We start from the raw sequence: 18,273 nt of genomic DNA, 5'->3' as shown, positions 1-18,273 counted from the left end.
ATGCAAATACACATGGGTTGAGGATCGATCTCCGAAAGCGCCTCTCGAATCCTCGCTCTGGTCAAACATCGGCCGAACGCGGAGTAGGTATCATCTCGGGAAGCTTTTGTGCAGGTCCAAAGAGTATAGGTACTCTCTTCGTACAAAAATCGGTGATGGAATAGAGGAAAAAAAAAAATAAATAAAAGCTCTCTTTCATCGTACAAATGTTTGTCCACTGGTGCAGGGACAAAACAGAATTTGACGCGAACGGCTTGTATAAACCACTCGTGTGTTTGTACGTGGGCGTAAAATCAAGCAACGGTGACGCGAGAGTGTCAGGCAAATACGTATTAGCATTGTTTGGGTACCGTTTTTTTTTTTTTTTTTTTCGTACCGAGACCCTTTTTTACAGTGCGCCTGGGAAAAGTAATAATACCCATCGATGTTTGCTTTTATTCAACCCACGGGATGTGCTCCTGTCACGATCTCTCTTTTTCTTTTTTTTTTCTTTTTTTTTACTGATTGTTCAGATGTACGGGATTTGAAGTTTTTTGCTTTACAGTTGGAAATAATTCTGGTTTAATGAAATCGCAACCAACAAAGCCCTTCGGATGCAAATATCTCTCTCACCTGTGAGCTTTTGTTGAAGGAAAAAAAAAAAAAAAGTTGGCTCATTAGTCCTATCCGTTCCTGGAGGAATTTCCACGGGCAATATTGTCCTTTTGACTCTCCGTATACAATATAATGTATAGACTTACGTACTTGCCATATAACAATAATCGAGAATCTCGGCGCTCAATACATCCCCCTCTATATTCCTTTACGTATATACCCTCACATATACACGTACGCGTAGATTTTGAGAGAGAGAGAGAGAGAGCTGTCGCGCGAACGCGGGTGTAATAAATTGCACTTGTGCACACGTGGCTGCAGGCGGTGGGGCAAATGACAGTCGTCACGCTGAAAACGCCGGGGACAAAGGAGGGCTAATTTTCGAGCTTTGGTTAAATTCACGGGAGGGTGAATAATTGACAATAGCTGCTACGCAGCCAAGAGGAGGGTAAAGGGGGGGGGATGAAACTTCGCTAGTGTGACTGTGTCTCGTTTAGTCGAGTATACGACAATGGAGGGACCGAATTCTCCGCTCGGCAGACCTGACGGGATGGGGCTTTTTTTTTTTCTATGCACCTTTTTTTTTCGTGCGACACGAAAAAAAACCGAGAGGACATCATCACTCTGTTTAACGCGTGGGGCTCATCTCTCGTCCCTTTACGATTATTCGCGTCGAAATGAAAAATGCCCCTTTCACTTGTGCCAAAATATATTAGTCGCGCGACACAGCCATTGTCACGAGAGCTAATTACATTTTTTTTCTTCTGCTCGGCACGCGTTTCATTGAAAATCCCTAACGAGCCGGTACGTCGTAATGAATAGCGCATCGGGGGTTGTATACGGAAATTCTTTTTTTTTTTTTTTTTTTAATTAAAACAAAATTGAATTTTATTGTTCATCGCGAGTTAGGAAAGATACGTTTTTGCCTGGGGTGGGGGGGAGGGAGGAAAAAAAAGCAGCCACAATGCAGTGTTTTCCGGACCCATGTACTACAAGAAAAGAAGCTAGCCTGCACATTTACGTGCCAAAGAAAGAGGGAATTACCTGCTGTTCGATTGTCTCTTCCAGAAGCGTACGTATGCACGTACAGATGGATACATGTATGCGGTACAAATGTATATATACGATGAAGGTGTACATTAGTCATCGCCGGATGACAAAGATGATAACTGGGTGATGTCCAGTGTGGCCGTCGTCTGATTAAAATGCAATTACATTCGGACTGTGTATAATATTTGCTATACCGTCGAGGCCATTTTTTTCATTAATTGTCTCGCCTGTAAGCCACCGATGACGTCCATGAAAAAATGGCAAAGTTATTGCTTATCGTGTCCACGTATACTTGTATATTATACACGACGAGAGCAAAATATATATGAACGAAAGGTGTAACCCGCACGCATATGTATATATATATGTATATACCTATGCACAGACAGACAGTCGCGCGAATAATGAAGTTTAGCGCGCGCGTTTCTCGCTTGGTAATTATCGTTGTTGCGCAATTCGAAATTATTGTAATGCCACGGCTTCCGGGAATTTCTTTCCGCCTCTCGAAGACTCCCGTGCGCCGGTGCTCCTCCAAGGTTTTTTTTTTTTTTTTTTATTTCTTTCTTCTCGTCGCGGTGTTGATGTGCACTTTATGCATCGTTGAACCAAATATTTATCGCCAAGTCGAAAAACAAAGGAGCGAGTTGTATCCGGATCAAGTGTGTTTGGGCAATGAAATTGACACGACACGCTCCCAATGCGGTACCCAATTAAATGAGTAATTTGTTTTTGTACTGAAAAAAAAAAAAAAAAAACCTGACAACACGCGCTCACGCGAAATCCAATCAGAGAACATAGGTATTATTTTTTTCCTCCTTCTAGCAGAGTGTACTGCGCGTATTGTGAAACAATGAAGAAGCCATACGTGGAGTGAATGTATAATTTATTTCAATAAAAAAAATTGTCGCCACTCGAGGAGGCCTCTTCAAGACATAATATATTAACAACCCCGCCCCGCAGTTTAAAACTTTAACAATGAATAAATGTTCCGGTCTCACTGAACAGACATACCTCCAAAGAACCATCTAGTAGAATGATTGGTTACCAGGCAACGCAGGGGAAAAAAAAAAGAAAGAAAATCATCGATCCTCATTCTATAATAATTAGTCCCCGCTATATGTGTAAGCACACAGTGTGCACCTGTATACGCTTTAGATAATCACGTACAACGTACCCAAAGCTCCGAGCACGTCATTGTTCGACGCGAAAGCTACTTACGCGGGACGAAGGGGCCCAAATCCCCTTGGAAAGCTCCGCGATCGAAGTGCAGGCAGATTCGACGTCATTAAAAGTACACGTGGTGCTGCTCTCAATATGCATCAAGTCGGGGGGGGGGGGGGGGGTACGTCGGTAATCATGCACGCGTGGCGAGGGCGAATGGCTTTGAGCCCCGATGGCAAATAGCAAGAGACGTTGCATGCTGCACGTGCGGTGGTAAGCCACTCAAGGGTTGGGGGGTGGGAGAGCTTGTAAATTCCAATAGACTTGTGTATAGGCATCGCCTCGGTAGGTTTATCAGTAAGCTTGATTCCGTCACGCCAGCCGTATATATGTGGATGATAATTGCAATTAGCTGCTGCTTACATTCATCATTGCTGTGGGTTAACGCTTTACAGAGGGGCCGTGCTCCGCGGGATTGAGATTGCTTCAACATATCGATCCGACATCCCCATTATTTTAATTGTGCAGAGTACCGAATTCTTCTGCATTGTGAGTGAAGCTGATGACTGGTAGTTGTGTAATTTTTTTCAGTGGTCTACTCGCGAGTGTCAAAATAACGACAAATACTATCAAAAAGTAATGATTCCCTCGAAATGTTTCATTTGTTCTTAGGTATACTTATGATTGAATTGCAAAAACCACGTAGTGCGGAAATATAGTCAAAAGCGAGATGACCTGCAGCTTTGCATCACGATAATCTACATGGGATTCAAAGGTATAGGGTTTAGAAAATAAAGCTTCAACTTGAGATTCTCATCATGCTTCAAATGTATGATCTGATTTTTTTTTTCTTTCGGTATCCATGTGTGAGATGTCGACAACACCATACACGCTTGTATTGTAACAGCTCTTGCGACAAAACATTGCTGTTATTATTATCTGAAAATACACATATGATTAATTATATATTATTGACAAAACAAATTTCATCCACTAGTTTCTCACACTGTATAGCCGTCCATCCTTCTCTCGCAGCTTACGTCTCCCAACTAACGGAGTCGCGTAAGCACCGAGCCATTTGAGCCCTCGTACACTCGCGCAACACGAGCTTGACACCCTCGGAGTGCCGCTTGAAGATGTTCACGTCGAGACCAGGACCTATACACTATCAGTTAAATGTGTTTTCGATGCACGAAAGTTTCCTTCGCACCTCCAAGCGAATCTCGGCTCTCGGCGACTGCGAATAGGGCGGAAGTTGAGATACGCATTCAAGAAATTAGTTTCAAAGTACAATTATATACTGCACCTGCCGCTGTTGTGTATCGTTCTTCGTGAGCACTTTTTAATCATTATCAATATGGGGGAGGGGGGGGGGAAGGTACTCCACGGAGTCGAAAATCCTCGAGCGAATCGCCGAGAGTAGCCGTTTTACGATCGCGGAAGATAAATGGTGTGCGCGCCTATATACACACAGAGTCGGCGAAAAACAACGCGCGGCAATAAACCCGCGCCGTGAATCACGCGTGCACCTTAAACAGAAGTAAAACTCGCCTCGAACTTCCAAAGAAATAAGTCAATGGTATACGCGGAGTGGTGGCCGCTTCCTCTTGAACCCAGTGGAATTACCGCTCGGCGCACTTGATCAAAAAACTTTCTCGCGCGACCCCGACTCTTTTATTTCTCTCCTCGGCAACAGGCGTCTCTTTTTTTTTCTTTTTTTTTCTTTCCCGTCGATTCACAAGAGCTAATACCCATCGAATAAAGTAAGTGGAGGAGGAAAAAAAAAAAAAAAAAAACAACAAAAAACGAGACAACCACAACATCGGTGAGAAACTGATTTGCGTATGCCTACATGCGCAGGCACGCGTTTGATTACCCTTGACTGATGTGCCTGAAAGTGAGTCAAGTGCAGCAGCGGAGGCTTTTTCGGGCGAGGATGAATCGTTGAATATGTACAAGAGTACACACACGCGCGTTTCTTTTTTTTTCCCCCCCGACACGATTCGATTCGCCCTTCGACCGACAAACACACAATGAAGGATGCGCGTTATTTTCAGGACAAACAAAGCTGCGCGACGCTAGTTGAACTCGCGAAGGATTTTTGTTGTTGTTGTTGTTGTTGTTGTTTAAGGTGCTTTGTTCCATTTTCCTCTTGGTAAGCTCCTTCGTTTAAGGACCGGCGTGTAAGTACAAGGACGGGGGAGGTCGGGCCATTCATCGTGTTTTTCTCCACAGCGCGGCCAGCCACCGCGTTTACTTTCTCGATTAACGAGCTGTCCGGGCTTTTCCCGCGCCATTGTCTTTCGCTCGCTCGTGCGTACCTATTCAAGCTTCTCGCGATCGAGTGGGGCTGTTCGATAAGAGCTGGGCCCATAGGAGGAGGGCACGGACAAGCTGCAGGTGTATCTGGCGAGCGCACGCCTGGAGCTTTCGAGATAATGTGGACACACCTACAATATGTGGCAGTGCCATGTACATCAGGCAGGGGGGGGGGAGAACAGTGGAATTTGCGAGTATACCACCTCGGCTGTATGAGAGTTGGCTTGTGGAGCTGCGTTTGGAGGCGAGTTTGCACAAAAATTAAGTTTTATCTCGTACCACTATACGACAATGATGCTTGTGCGAAGAGCGCCTTTGTTAGTTTTATTTCGTTCGAAAGCGTGGATTAGGCATCGAGGGTTATGTAAAACAAAAGAAAAACCAAAAAAGGTTTATTACCTGAAACAAAAATGGAGATTTTGTAGATCATCAGCGAGGTTTCGAGGTGTACCTTTATGCATCTGCCTGGTTATTTGAAGTATAATGTAAAATAAGCTCGATTGGAGACTCTGCAGACCAACTTTCGAAATGTTTGCCTTTGATCGCGTACAACGATAATATTGCTCGTTAACTTTTTTGTTGTTGTTTTATTTTTTCTTTTTTTTCGAGTCCGATGACTTGCTCCCACGTCATAATGTCGTACGTGAATGTCGTATCAAGGATAAACAGTGGTCCCTGAGTTTGAAAATAAATTCTTTTCATTTCTTCTTATCGTATTCATTTCGCGCTAATTGAGTAATTAGCAGCATGCACTTGTCATTGCTCGTTTCAACGAATATGTATTGCCTCAAATTACATAATCAAAAGTCAGCAACGTGCCCGTGTTGCGAGGTGTACTCCTACTGTCGATCCGAAGCCTGGATGAAGTGTGACGGAAAAGATGATAATAATTTTCTTTGAAAACATCAATAAGTAAGGAAACAAATTGATTTACACGGAATAGTCTCCTAGTTTCCAAGAGCATACGTTCACTATGCATATAATTCAATGTTTTGATTTCGACATTTGTCATCGCCTATCGATTGTTTCAATAAGGTAACTATGATGTCATACGAAAATACCGCAACTCTACACCTTGGCGACTCAGGTTTGCCTGTAAAGTTACAGTGATGGACCAGAAAATCGGTATCACCGCCAACTCGGTGGCGCTCGGATCTTCCGCTGTATGTATACAATACACAACGTCAAAGCTCAACAAACCGAAATAAATTAAGATAACAATAGAGAGTCGCGATCGAGAGAGGGAGGATAGAAGAAAAGAGAAGGGGACCGGTGGCTGCTGCAGCATACCATAAGCTGAGCAAGCCGTCGACGTCGCCGTGGCGCAGAGTAGCGTGCCGCGTGGGGCCCAAACGCGACTGGCGATGATGTTGCTTTGAAACACCTCAGTAATGTATATTTACTTACTTACCGATCGTCTGCTGAAAAGTGCTCGTAGATACGTACCTGAGCAGATGTGGGTGTACTCATGTATGTAAAGCCGACGAGAGAGAGAGAGAGCCGAGAAAGAAGAAGAAGAAGAAGAAAACTGTACCGAGTGAGTATAGTGCCCCGCGAGCGAGCGTATCTCTTCGAACGAGCGATCGGCTGCGCTCGTTCACCAGTTGTCTCCGAACCCTCGTCTCGCTCGGACTGGCCGCGTTATTTTCAAAGAGTCACCGCGAGACACCGATTGTCGTCAAAAAGTTGATCCTCGTCGGAAAAGTGCTTGCCGATTTTTCTCGTTTCTCAAAACGACGCGTATAGCTCCGTGATCGGTGTGCAAAATCGCCAGCAAAGTACAGTTGTACGACAGAGTTTCCCTTTCATCCTGCGAGTTACGGTAATTTTTGTGATCTGCACGGGGTTGTTTCTTCAACCTCCGATTGAGAGGAGTCGCAGCTGCGAGGAAGACGCAACGAAGACGACGCCGCACGCGCACCGGTAGCGACCCGACCAGGGTTCGGATCAAGCTTGACAACGTGAGTGACGTTCATGTTTGAGAAAAATAGTACACATAAACTTTTCTATACATTGTTTTGCATTCGTTTGTGGCGATCGTTACCAATAAATTACCGATTTATCCGATTTCCGATGAAAAAACACTAAATATATCTCCAAGTGCCCAACTACCGATCTCAGCTAAAATTAAGTTTGTACGAAAAAAAAAAAAAAAAAAAAAAAACAGAAAAGAAATCGGCAAGCGATCGAGTTGTTTTTCCATCGATGTAGGGCAGTTTAAAAACAACAATGTAATAAACAATTGAAATATAAAAATTCGCCATCACCCACTTAACAGGCGGACCAGCTGTTTTTATCTCAACCACGGCCAGACAAACGTATTCAGTCCACCTTATCGTCGATTGGCCGATGAAATGTTTTTCCTCCCCGCAATAAATCAGAAGGGCCGTTTGAAAAAACCGCTTGCAGATTAGTCTCTTTCTCTCCGCCTTATCGTATCTTCTACGAGTTTCCAAGCTGCGTCAGAACAAAGAAAACGCTCTCTCTCTCTTTCTCTCTCTTGGCATGTTTTACATTCTCGGATATGCATACACACTGTGTTCTGAAATTAATCACTCGTCGAACTCGCTACGAGTGAACGTAATAGTGTATACCGTATCACCCGGCGATCCTGCCATAAATCACGGGTATATTGTTTCATCGCGATTCCCTTTCTCGGCTGCCACAAAAATACGTTGTACGACTCGGCTGTGGTGATTTTTGCATAGTTTCAGAAAACTCTCGTAGGTACACATGCTAGTATGGAAGAAAAAATAAAAATTTAACGCGCAAAGTCAGTGGTGGTCACGTGCGTCGTTGGGCGCTTTCACTCGACGCAGGCCTGTGACGTGGGCACGTGCGTTTTTTTTTTTCCTTACAGTTTGATTTTCTTAGTGAAAATAGTTCTTCGATTTTCACGGTGGTGGAAAAAAAAATCACTGGCGTAAAAAAAGAGGAATTAGTGCCAAATCAGCTGACTCTTCAAATTTCGTCACGTGGCATTGAAATCGGTGTAACGCACTTGCCACAATTGGGCTGAAACAAAGATCAAGTACCAATCGATTCTTTCGGAGAGGAGCCTTGAATATTCATGAACAAATTTCTCTCTCGCCACTCTGCCGCGCGTATACCGTCCTAAAACTAAAAAAAAAACAAACAGCTTTCAGTGAAAGTAAAAAGTGCCGATTTCGTATCCTGCCGATTGAATTTTCCACCCTTCACAGAGCCCATTAACATCAAGCGACAAAAAAAAAAAAAAAAAAAAAGTGCAGAGCACAGTAGCAAATCCCTATCGCGAGCCATTATTTTTAGAATCTCATGAGCTCGCTATAAATAGAAGCAACAACTAGTTGAAGGAAAAAAAAAAAAAAAATTTCGCAGCAGCCCAGTTAAACGCTGCTTCACCTGCTCTCCGTAAGAAAAAACGAGAAAAAAAAAAGCCAAACGAGCCGACATTTCCACATAACGAGTCTGACGGAAGAGATCTCGGGCAAAAAGTAAAATGAAATAAAAATAAAGAGTCCCCTGCCAGAGGAGACGTGCTCGTCTATATAACCATGTATATACTCGCCCAAGAATCCGTGAGCTAGAGCTCTCTCTCTCTCTCTCTCGATAAAGATAGGCTTTGCTTTTTGCTGCCCTGCATACTTGCTCTTTTACGCGCATACGTATACTTGTACAGGTGATACAGGGGGGGAAGGAAAAAGGAGACGCGACAAGTGCAGGTTGCGTGCGTATATTATATATATATACACGTACCGGGGAGTATAGACCGGTATGTGCAGTGTAAAGTGCAGCGACGCGTCTATTCTTAGACCGGACTTTTACAAAGAAGAAGAAGAAGAAGGAGGAGAAAAAAAGAGCTTGAAGGAGGGAGACTGCGTTTGTGCGCTTATCGGGAGGGATGACACGTGCGTGCGTGCAGGATCGGTAAGTACACCGCGAATCCTGCATCTCGTGATTTATCCGGTAGTTTACTGCCCGCGCTTTTCCCGCAAATGAGCACTTGCAAAAAGTAGTGGTACCTGTACGTCGTTAGTTTTCCTTTGGAGTATGTGACAACGGTACGGGAATGAAATATTATAAGATGTATATCCAATAGACGCGGAGGGTGATCGAACACTTTCTCGATCTGTTGGAGGCGTGTTTGTTTTTTTTTTTCCTTCCGATTTTCATAATTATAAGGTCACTGAATACTAATTGCGATATTCGTTCCGGTATGTATTTCGTCATTTACACGTGAATCCATCTAGTGCTGTATAGGCTCTGGTATTTTTCGCAAAAACAAAATACTTTTGAAGAAAAAAAAAAAAAAAAAAAAGAAAAAAAACCATTTGGACGCGCGTTGAGGGAGAACGTATGCAAGGATCATTAATCACGCGCTGGTCGCGCTGTTAAAATAAACGATAAGAGTAAAATACGATTTTTACAAGCAATTCATAATTCATTTAAATCCGCGGCGCAACAAAAAAAAGAAAGGCCATAAGTACAAGATGCGCACCGGAGATCGGTGGATCGGTGGGGGGGGGGAAGGACATGATCATGTGTATGTATATTAACGAACGTCCTGGCGCCACTGCCCCGACGAGCTTCCATAAGGCAGTCGCGCTTGTGCTCCTTTCCTCGTGTATACGTACTCATACGCCATCAACTTTAATGCTCTTTGGCTTTTTCTGGCTTATATTTAACTTTTTTACGCTTCACGCGCGCACGGGGAATGTGGCGCGTGATTTCCGAGACTAATTAAATTTTTGCAAAAGACGATGATACACCTTTTTTTTTTTTTTTTTTTTTTTAAATTTACTCGTTTATTTGGAATTTTCGCATTGCACCGACGGCGACAGGGCGGGGACCCGTACGAGCGGCAGGAAATAAATATAGGCACGTGCATGTACTCGGACGTGTTATTAAAAGTGCAGTGACGAGCAGAGACGCACTTGCACGAAAGGCACTCCTCTACTGTTATGTAGGAAAATTCTTGGGTATTGATTTCACAAAAAAATCGCCGCATCTTAGTATTTGCGTGTTGATAGTTCAGATAAGAAGAAAAAAATTCATGTATTGTGAAATTGCTGAAAAATATTATTGCTATGAATGGTCATGCAATGGTTATACGTAAAATTTCGAAGCCACACGTGAGAGATCGAAAATCTTCGGGGACATCCCTTACCGATTTTTCGAACGATCGCAATGATATGACTTTAAAACATCATTTCAAATGCACATGAACATTATCATATCGATAAAAAATAACTTGCACCCTGATGCGCGTTCATAAATTGACGAATGACGGAAATTTCAATGCGTCCCGTTGTTAATAAATTATCGTAACAAGATGCAGGTTATCCCTTTGCGAAGGAACCCGGTATTGTCCTGATGTAATTATTAAGTATAGTAGGGGTCTAGCACCCACAGATCGGCAAATAGACCCTAGAAGTCAGGTCTTTATACTTTTCCTCCCTTTTACCAAAAAGATTTCTACACACGTGTAATTTTATACTTATTGTGTGCTATCTGCTAGACAGGTCTCATAGTGTTACAGTACACAACACCAGCACCAGTAGTAGAAACTTACGTACGCTACACGTGGCCTCGGCGCACTCGTATCTATCGTTCTTCCATTTCTACACGTGCAAAGTAACCACCTCCGGATGCGTACAATCAGTCGATCGTGTTTTTCATACTTATTAAGTAATTGATTCATGAAATATCGACTTCTCCGATTGAGCTCATAGATAAGTGACACGAGTATCCGCATACTATGCATCTTTTTTTCCTATTCAAAAATTCCGCCAAAGCTGGCAAAGTGAACTGCATAACGTTGTCTACACCTGTTGGCTCCTTTCGGGAGTACACTTTTGCTCCTTGACGGACCAAGCAGAGATGGAATTTTTCACGATTCATGCCATTTTTCTTCCAGACCACGTCAAACGATGGAATCACACGTGCTTTTAGCCCCTTGATAAAACCAATCAACTGGGAACGGGTGTTTATCACTTTGATTGATAAATTTTTGATACAGTTAATGACTTTCGATTAATTTTAACGATTCTTTGGCAGTGTTTATAATTGGAAGCTTACGGATTTAGACCAATTATAAAAGTATTTTCATCAATCAGTTCTCATTTCACACCAATTAATCCAAATAACTCCCGAAACCACTTGCTCATTTGTACGTAATTTCAATAATTACCTAATTCGAAATTTCATAAATTTTACAATACGAAATTGGTATGGAGATACTGCGTACGCGTGTACAAGAAGAAGCCCGCTATCTTCGACAATACATTTTTTCGTGAATGAACGAAACATCGATTAACTACACGATGTCAGTCATCACTTCTTCTAGGGCGTGATAAAAGTGACACAGTCAATTACCAAGACCCGAATCTCCGACGAGCACCTCCATTAATCAATATATCAAATGCATACTATCACCTGAAAAGCTCGACAATTAATCAATGCTCAATATGAGTATTTTCTGTCTATACTATCCAGTTCATTGTGCGATTTTAAAAACGTGACGTCTATTACACTGGTTTCATTCAAAGTAGGTATAGATATGGATTTCACGAAAAAAGAAAAAAAAAAAAAAAAAAAAAAAAAAAAAAAAAAAATAGAAAAGTCGATCGATGTTTACTGGCTTCCAGTTGAAACGAAAGCTGTGAGACGAGTTGATTTGAAAGTTAAATCACCAATTATGCATACCATCACCCGTTCGTCTCCAAAGTGTAACGGGTCCAAAGACTTCCCCACTCCCGAACATGAGTCAACATTCAAACGCTAATATTTCCTTTACTCTGTTTTCCTCGGCAATTGGACAGCATTGTTTATCGCTTTTTATGCATTACATTTGCTGGGAAACCGGAGAAACATTTGTGCTGGTAGTTATCGCCCATCAAGACTGTAATTAAATTGTTTTTAATACCTATACCCAACGCAATTATCGCTATGATTGATTCCATTTTTAGTGGACAAACAATTGATCCATCCCCAACGAATGACAACCCTCGTGCACATCACGCCCGGGATTTTCCTTCTTTGGGATAGGCTTACTATCACACAATGCGTGTAGCGTACGTGACATGGAGGGTAAAAAAAAAAAAAAAAAACAGTCTCGTATTTATACGTGAGTGTGTATTTTCTTCCCTCCACCGTAAAAGTACAATGGCCAAAGTGAATAATGAACTCGTGTGTGTGTGTGTGTCAAACGAGCAACAACAAACCTTAAGCATATTATACAGGAGTCGATAAGCTTTTATCTCTGATTGTTATGGTCTCTCTCGAAAATCCAGCTGTGCGAGAAAACAACGTCCGGATACTCATTGTTGCGTGCGTTATAAATATTGTTTTTTTTTTTTTTTTTTTTTTTTTTTCAAATGGACCATTGTCTCGATAAATGCTGCAACATCTTCATTCCCAGAGAAAATGGCTGTAGGATACGTTAAAAAAAGGAAAAAAAATTACGCGGTAGCGAGACAGATACAAAAGAATGCACCGGACCTATGACTTTTCATCGTTACCGGGATATCCGATTTTTCCAGCTGCACGGGTGTTGCGCGCTATATGTATGTCAGAGAGCGCGTTTTGAAACTTTCTCGTGATCGGTCGATCGGTAAGGATCCGGCGCTTCTCACCGATCACGCGCGTGTGATTTCTGAATAAATAACAAAGCGTATATACATCCAACGCCTCGGTGTACACATAGCATGTATACCTACAACGCAATAATACAATCCGGCAAGTATCGTACACTTTGCTTCTAAAAATAACTTAATATTTATTACTTTCGTACTCGCGCCGCAAGCTGCAGCCGCCACGCTGAGTCATGTGGGCACGTATATGGGATACTTCAATTCTTTTCATCCTCTCGCGACTCGTAAACCACAATTCACGCGTGCGATGGGTTATACCTATTATGCATGCATTTGCACTCACCTCGTATTGTTCGATTTCGTCGATTGCGCGAAAAAAAAAAAAAAAAAAAAAAAAAAATCTTTGCTCGTGATTTTCGTGCGAAAATGATAACTTAATTGAATTTCGTGTTGGGGGTAAAAAGGGGTGAAAGAGCAATCGATCGACACACCTCGAAGCTCACACCGTATATATATATACACCCGTTGGCTGTCGACGTCTACAGGTGTACATGAGCTCTTTCTCTCTGTTATTTGTCTCCCATATAGGGGTATACGACACGGTTGCGTGTGTCGCAAAGAGCCTCGCAATCGATAATCACACACACGCTATATATACCTACTACTCTCATTTATTCGACTGCGGACAACATATTATACGGTCGGACACAATTGCGTCGACGACGCAGCGCCAGACGGTAGTCACGCACGCGGGTGTCTCAATTTTTTTTTTTTTTTTTTTTTTCTTCCTTTCTTCGCTTGTGCGTACGCGTCTCTTTATTGTACAGGTACGAGTTGAGCTGCCCTATGCGTATTTATACCTGTCCGAGTGTACGTACAATATGAGGCTTGTGACTGGTGCACTCGATAATTGTACATCGTTTTTAACGCGCGCAGAGGTGATTTTGTGCGTATGGTGTATCCACGAGGATTGACTATTTTTCGGGGAGTGAGGGGTAAAAAAAAAAAAAACGAGGGTAAGTTTCATTAACAAGAGAAAAACATGGATGACCCATGGAATCGACTTGAAGACACACGTAAATAGACGTACGTACGATTATTTGTTGATCCTCGTTGTACATGTCAATATTTATACTATCGCGTGGATGGTATTTCAATATAATTTTTAAATCGTTTTATTAACATTTTCGTAACGAGTAACAGTATATCAAATTTCATGTATTATACTCTTACTTACGTCGTTCATCATAAAAAATTACGCTTTTGGCATACAATTTCTAAAAAATTTTTTTATTTATTCTTTTTTTTTTTCATACACTTCCATTACTTGTTACCAAGGGCGTATATGACATGTTTATCAACTAATAGCTCTTATCAGTCGTGATTAAAAAAAAAAAAAAAAAAAATTACATTTCATCGAGCCATAGAAGCTCTCCTAATAAACAGCATCTATAAATCATTACATACATATATATCTATAGTCAACTCCACTAAAGCTCACTTGGTATACCATAGCAGGTATGTTGTGTATTTCAATTTTCGCGAGCGTACGAGATATTTTCACCCCCTAGCGCGTACATATATATATAGGTATGATGGATTTCCTGAGCCAAGGGGTATACGGTATATCGGTAATGATGTGCCTCCTGGTACGCTTCGGGCTCTGCACTTGGAAGACCAGACTCCCGTCGCCATCCGTATCAGTAATCACCCATGCCCCGGGCTGTCCTCCTCTTGAAGGAAGTCACGCGTGTTACGTATAGGCACACGTACCTACTTATCCGTTTGAATCGCCTGCAGCCATCAGGGTTGACGACTCCTCACTTGTTTGCGACGTAATGCCGATGCGTTTCTCTCATTTTCTTTTTTTTTTTTTTTTTTTTCTTTCTTTCTTCTAATCATTATTATTTATTTGTCCTGCGATCGTTAGTTATGTTATACCTCGGCCTCTCTTTTCGTGCCTCGGTGTCGGGCATACACGTCCGATGGATTACGTCTTCCAACGGATCGTTGGATGTATAAATATAGGCGGATGGACTTGTTGCCGTGAGTTTTTTCTTTCTTTCGTTTCTCGTGTGGTGTATCATCGGTGATGTTTATACGTTTGCGCGTGAGATGACGAGGTCCACCGGAGGCGTTGACCGATCCCGTTGCGGCGCCAATGATACATCGGTTCTCGTTTCACTATTCATGGATTTTTTTTACTTTTGATCTCCTTTTCGAACGACAACGAGGAAGTCTGGAGCACTTACCTGCACGTAATTACGGACGCGTTTTCGTCGATACTTTCAGACGAGAGATAGGTCAAACTTTTTTTATTTTTCTTTAAATTTTTTAAGAAAAAAAAGAATTTGGTGGCAAAAAACTCGAGCTGACTATCATACCTTGTATTGGATGGTTGTACTCGTTGTCGACAAAAAATTGACTGTGGTGTTTTTGACAAGGAAGTTGGTTTCAATGTATATAATAATATACTGTGTGCTCCTAAATACAATTTTTTATTTTATTTTACACACTACAGAAAAAAAGTCAATTATTAATGTTACACGTTGTCCTTATCGTGTTCAAATCAGACGTTTTCTCTTTAAACGTACAAAGTATTATTTTTTTTCCAGTGCCAAATGCGTTACACGTGCTCTGCGCTCAAATAGTGGCCGGACGATTTATGAGTTGCCCTCTATGATGATTTATGCGGGTAAAAGAGAGCAGGCAATTATTCATTCCTCTCGTATGCAATTGTGAATACGTGACGTGGGTAGATCCCACTTTTTGAATAATAGTTTTTCCACAAAATCTCTTTGCCTCCCAATATATAGTTCCAACCCTCGTTTCCCCAACCGCACCTTGCCACGTCGTTCTACATCGTAATTATGCACTTTAACGTGACAGCGTGTTATAAAGGAGAACAAATAAAAGATGTAATCAGGTACACAATCGAGCATTCGAAAATCAATTTCGATAGCTTGGCAAGTGCACAGCGCGTTGCTGCGTCGCCTATAGAGATATACAATACACAGACTATTGACTTGGCTGGTATCCAATCGCCAGTGCACTCGGGAGCACTTTTTTTTCCTTTGTTTTATCTATCCTGCGAACAAAACGCTTGAGCGACAGTGACTCCCACCTCCCTGTCTTTTTACACCCCTCGTGTCGAGCTCTTCGCACTTATCTCTCTCTCTCTCTCTCGCCCGTTTGACTTTTCCGCGCCCAAGTGACTGCCTGTCTCAAATATTTAAGACGTCGATCTCGAGTGTGCACGAAATGTGTAATGATTTTCTGTCAGGGAAAAAGCCAAGGGCCAAATGAAAATCTACGAAATTTCTTCCACGTGAAAAAACACAAAGGTGGCTGTCGATATTTTTTTGCTGAGTTTTTTTTTCCCATGCCACGTAAATTGGTATTTATCGAAGCAAAAATTTTTGTACTATTTGCATGCCAAACATTTCAAATTGTTTTTTGCAATTCAGTGGCAAAGTAAACAATAACGTATGACTCTGACTTGTGGCAGGAAATATCATAAATTGGGCAAAATTATTTTGTGAGTTTTTAGGTATTGAATACAATTTTTTTTTCGAAATAAAGTGCATCCTAAAATTAATACGATGCAAAACTAACAAATTTTTTTTTTTGTAGCAGAAAAGTGACGTACACTGAAGATATACATCCACATTTTTCGATGGTTTAACTCTTTTTTTTCAAATTATTATTTCCTATAATTTTCCGAGAAAAAATTTTTTTAAGTACTGTTATTCAATAGTGTTAAAAAAATAGTTAATGAAAATAAGTTGTAATTTGTTTTCATTTCTTACTAATTATTTTTTTATGCATGAGCAATATGTCCCATTTTTAGTAAATATTTATACTGCCCAAAAATAAAAAAAGTATCTGACCCCAAGTCTGTCTCTAGTTCATAGATATGGTCTCATGGCTGCGGATTGCCATGGAACTCTTCTGATAAAAAATATTTTTATGAAAGGTACCAGGAGGCACTTAAATACTTGTCTATTTTTTTTCTCATAATATTGATTAGTTCTCGAGAGTCAAGAAAAAATTCAAAGATACCGACAACCAACACTCCACTCCCTCTTCTACATGCGGTACATAATAATAATACGTACAGTTGTCAAAATATCATCAATACACCCACAGCTCAAATCATCAGCCAGAAGTAACATTGAAAATTAAAACTATCCTCTCCAGGGCAGAACAGAAAAAAATAGCACGTAACCATCAATCTTTTTTTTTTTTTTCTACCTTCGCTGGATCTATTCATACTCACGTGTATTATGATATAAACACGGTAACGCGAATTTTTTTTTTCTTTACCTTCCTGCCTGCGTAACGTGTCCATATAACCCACGGCCTTCCTACGTTTCCCACAACCAGTCAATACTGCTGTCCCTCAAAAAAAAAAAAAAAAAAAAAAAAAAAAAAAAAAATACACACACAAGTTTGAGTTTACATCAAAAATGAGCCGGCAAAATGACAGACAAATTTGTACCTTTGAAAAACATACGTAATGTAATATAGGCGTATCATACAATAGAATCTCGAACACAATACCACCTGACGTCAGCGTTAGCCACGGGTACGGGTATTTACTACAGCAATACATATACGTCATAGCTGGACGTGACTCGTTAACTTGCACGTGTATACCGAACGTATCAGGCGTACCTATACGTATATATATTATACGCTCATTTCTATTGGGTGACTCTGTATTGATGACCACTAATTAGTCAGAGCAAAGTCCCTGCGACCACAGTAACTACGTGTACCGGTCAATTTATTTATTTATGTTTTTTATTTTTTATTTTTCTTTTTATTTTCAAGTTCCACTCGGCATTACAAGAAAATTGAAGTCACCAAAGGGTTGACGCTCGTCATTTACCGAATGATCCTTTTCAGGGCAGTTTTTAATACGAAGGGACTCGTTAAGTCAAGTTGCTTTGCTACTCGTGTTGCTGGATATGTATGTACAATTCGCGGGAGGGCTTGCTCTGGTTTTCACAAGTACGTGTAAGTATGCGAGATGGATATTTTCACGTGTATGATTTTATTGAAAAGATCTGCTTTAAGCTTGAAAAGGAGAAAAAAAAAACCCACATTTTTTTTCGCGATGATATAATTGCGTGTTTGAGTCCGGCTCTCTCGCTCTCGACTTTTAATAGACGTCGACGCGAAATGTCGTGCTCGGAGAGGCAATCCGCAGAGCAATTAATTACGTATGGATGGGTTCGTTGCTTTTGAAGTACATACAGCAGGAAATGCTGGGGATCAATTTAAACCGAAAGCCCAATTTCACGTGGTGGTGGTATACACATGATGAAAATCTTTTTAAAATGGCCTTTTCAACTGGCTGTGGTAATTACGCTAACGAAACGCGACTGATTGCTAAGAGTGAATTAGTTGAGCGCTATTATTCAAAAAAATTTTTTATTCGTGCGACTGAAAATTTCATATTTTTTGGTCCTGAACCAACAGGAGTTGTGAAATGCATGTGATTTTTTTTCGATTGCTCGTTTGTGACATTACGAAAGAAGAAATGTAAATAAAAAAAACGATGAATCTA

The 18,273-nt window shown here is 41.2% G+C and overlaps 1 protein-coding gene across 2 annotated transcripts in view; it reads left to right on the top strand.

The window, feature by feature from the left end:
- The first annotated feature begins 6,695 nt into the window (after positions 1-6,695).
- Positions 6,696-18,273, top strand: part of LOC106644255 (UNC93-like protein) — a 49,152-nt gene continuing 37,574 nt past the window's right edge. Inside the window, exon 1 of one of the 2 annotated variants that reach the window (XM_014359680.2) lies at positions 6,696-7,085. The gene's annotated coding sequence lies outside the window, so the exon portion shown is untranslated. Of the gene's footprint in view, positions 7,086-13,489; positions 13,785-18,273 lie in introns of those variants that run through there. The other variant, XM_089598369.1, reaches the window with a different exon arrangement.

The sequence above is a fragment of the Copidosoma floridanum genome, unplaced genomic scaffold (assembly GCF_036245765.1).
Source record: "Copidosoma floridanum isolate Cflo_tuat_1 unplaced genomic scaffold, Cflo_Japanese_pri ptg000006l, whole genome shotgun sequence".
Lineage (NCBI taxonomy): Eukaryota > Metazoa > Arthropoda > Insecta > Hymenoptera > Encyrtidae > Copidosoma > Copidosoma floridanum.
This window is presented reverse-complemented; position numbering and strand designations above follow the sequence as displayed.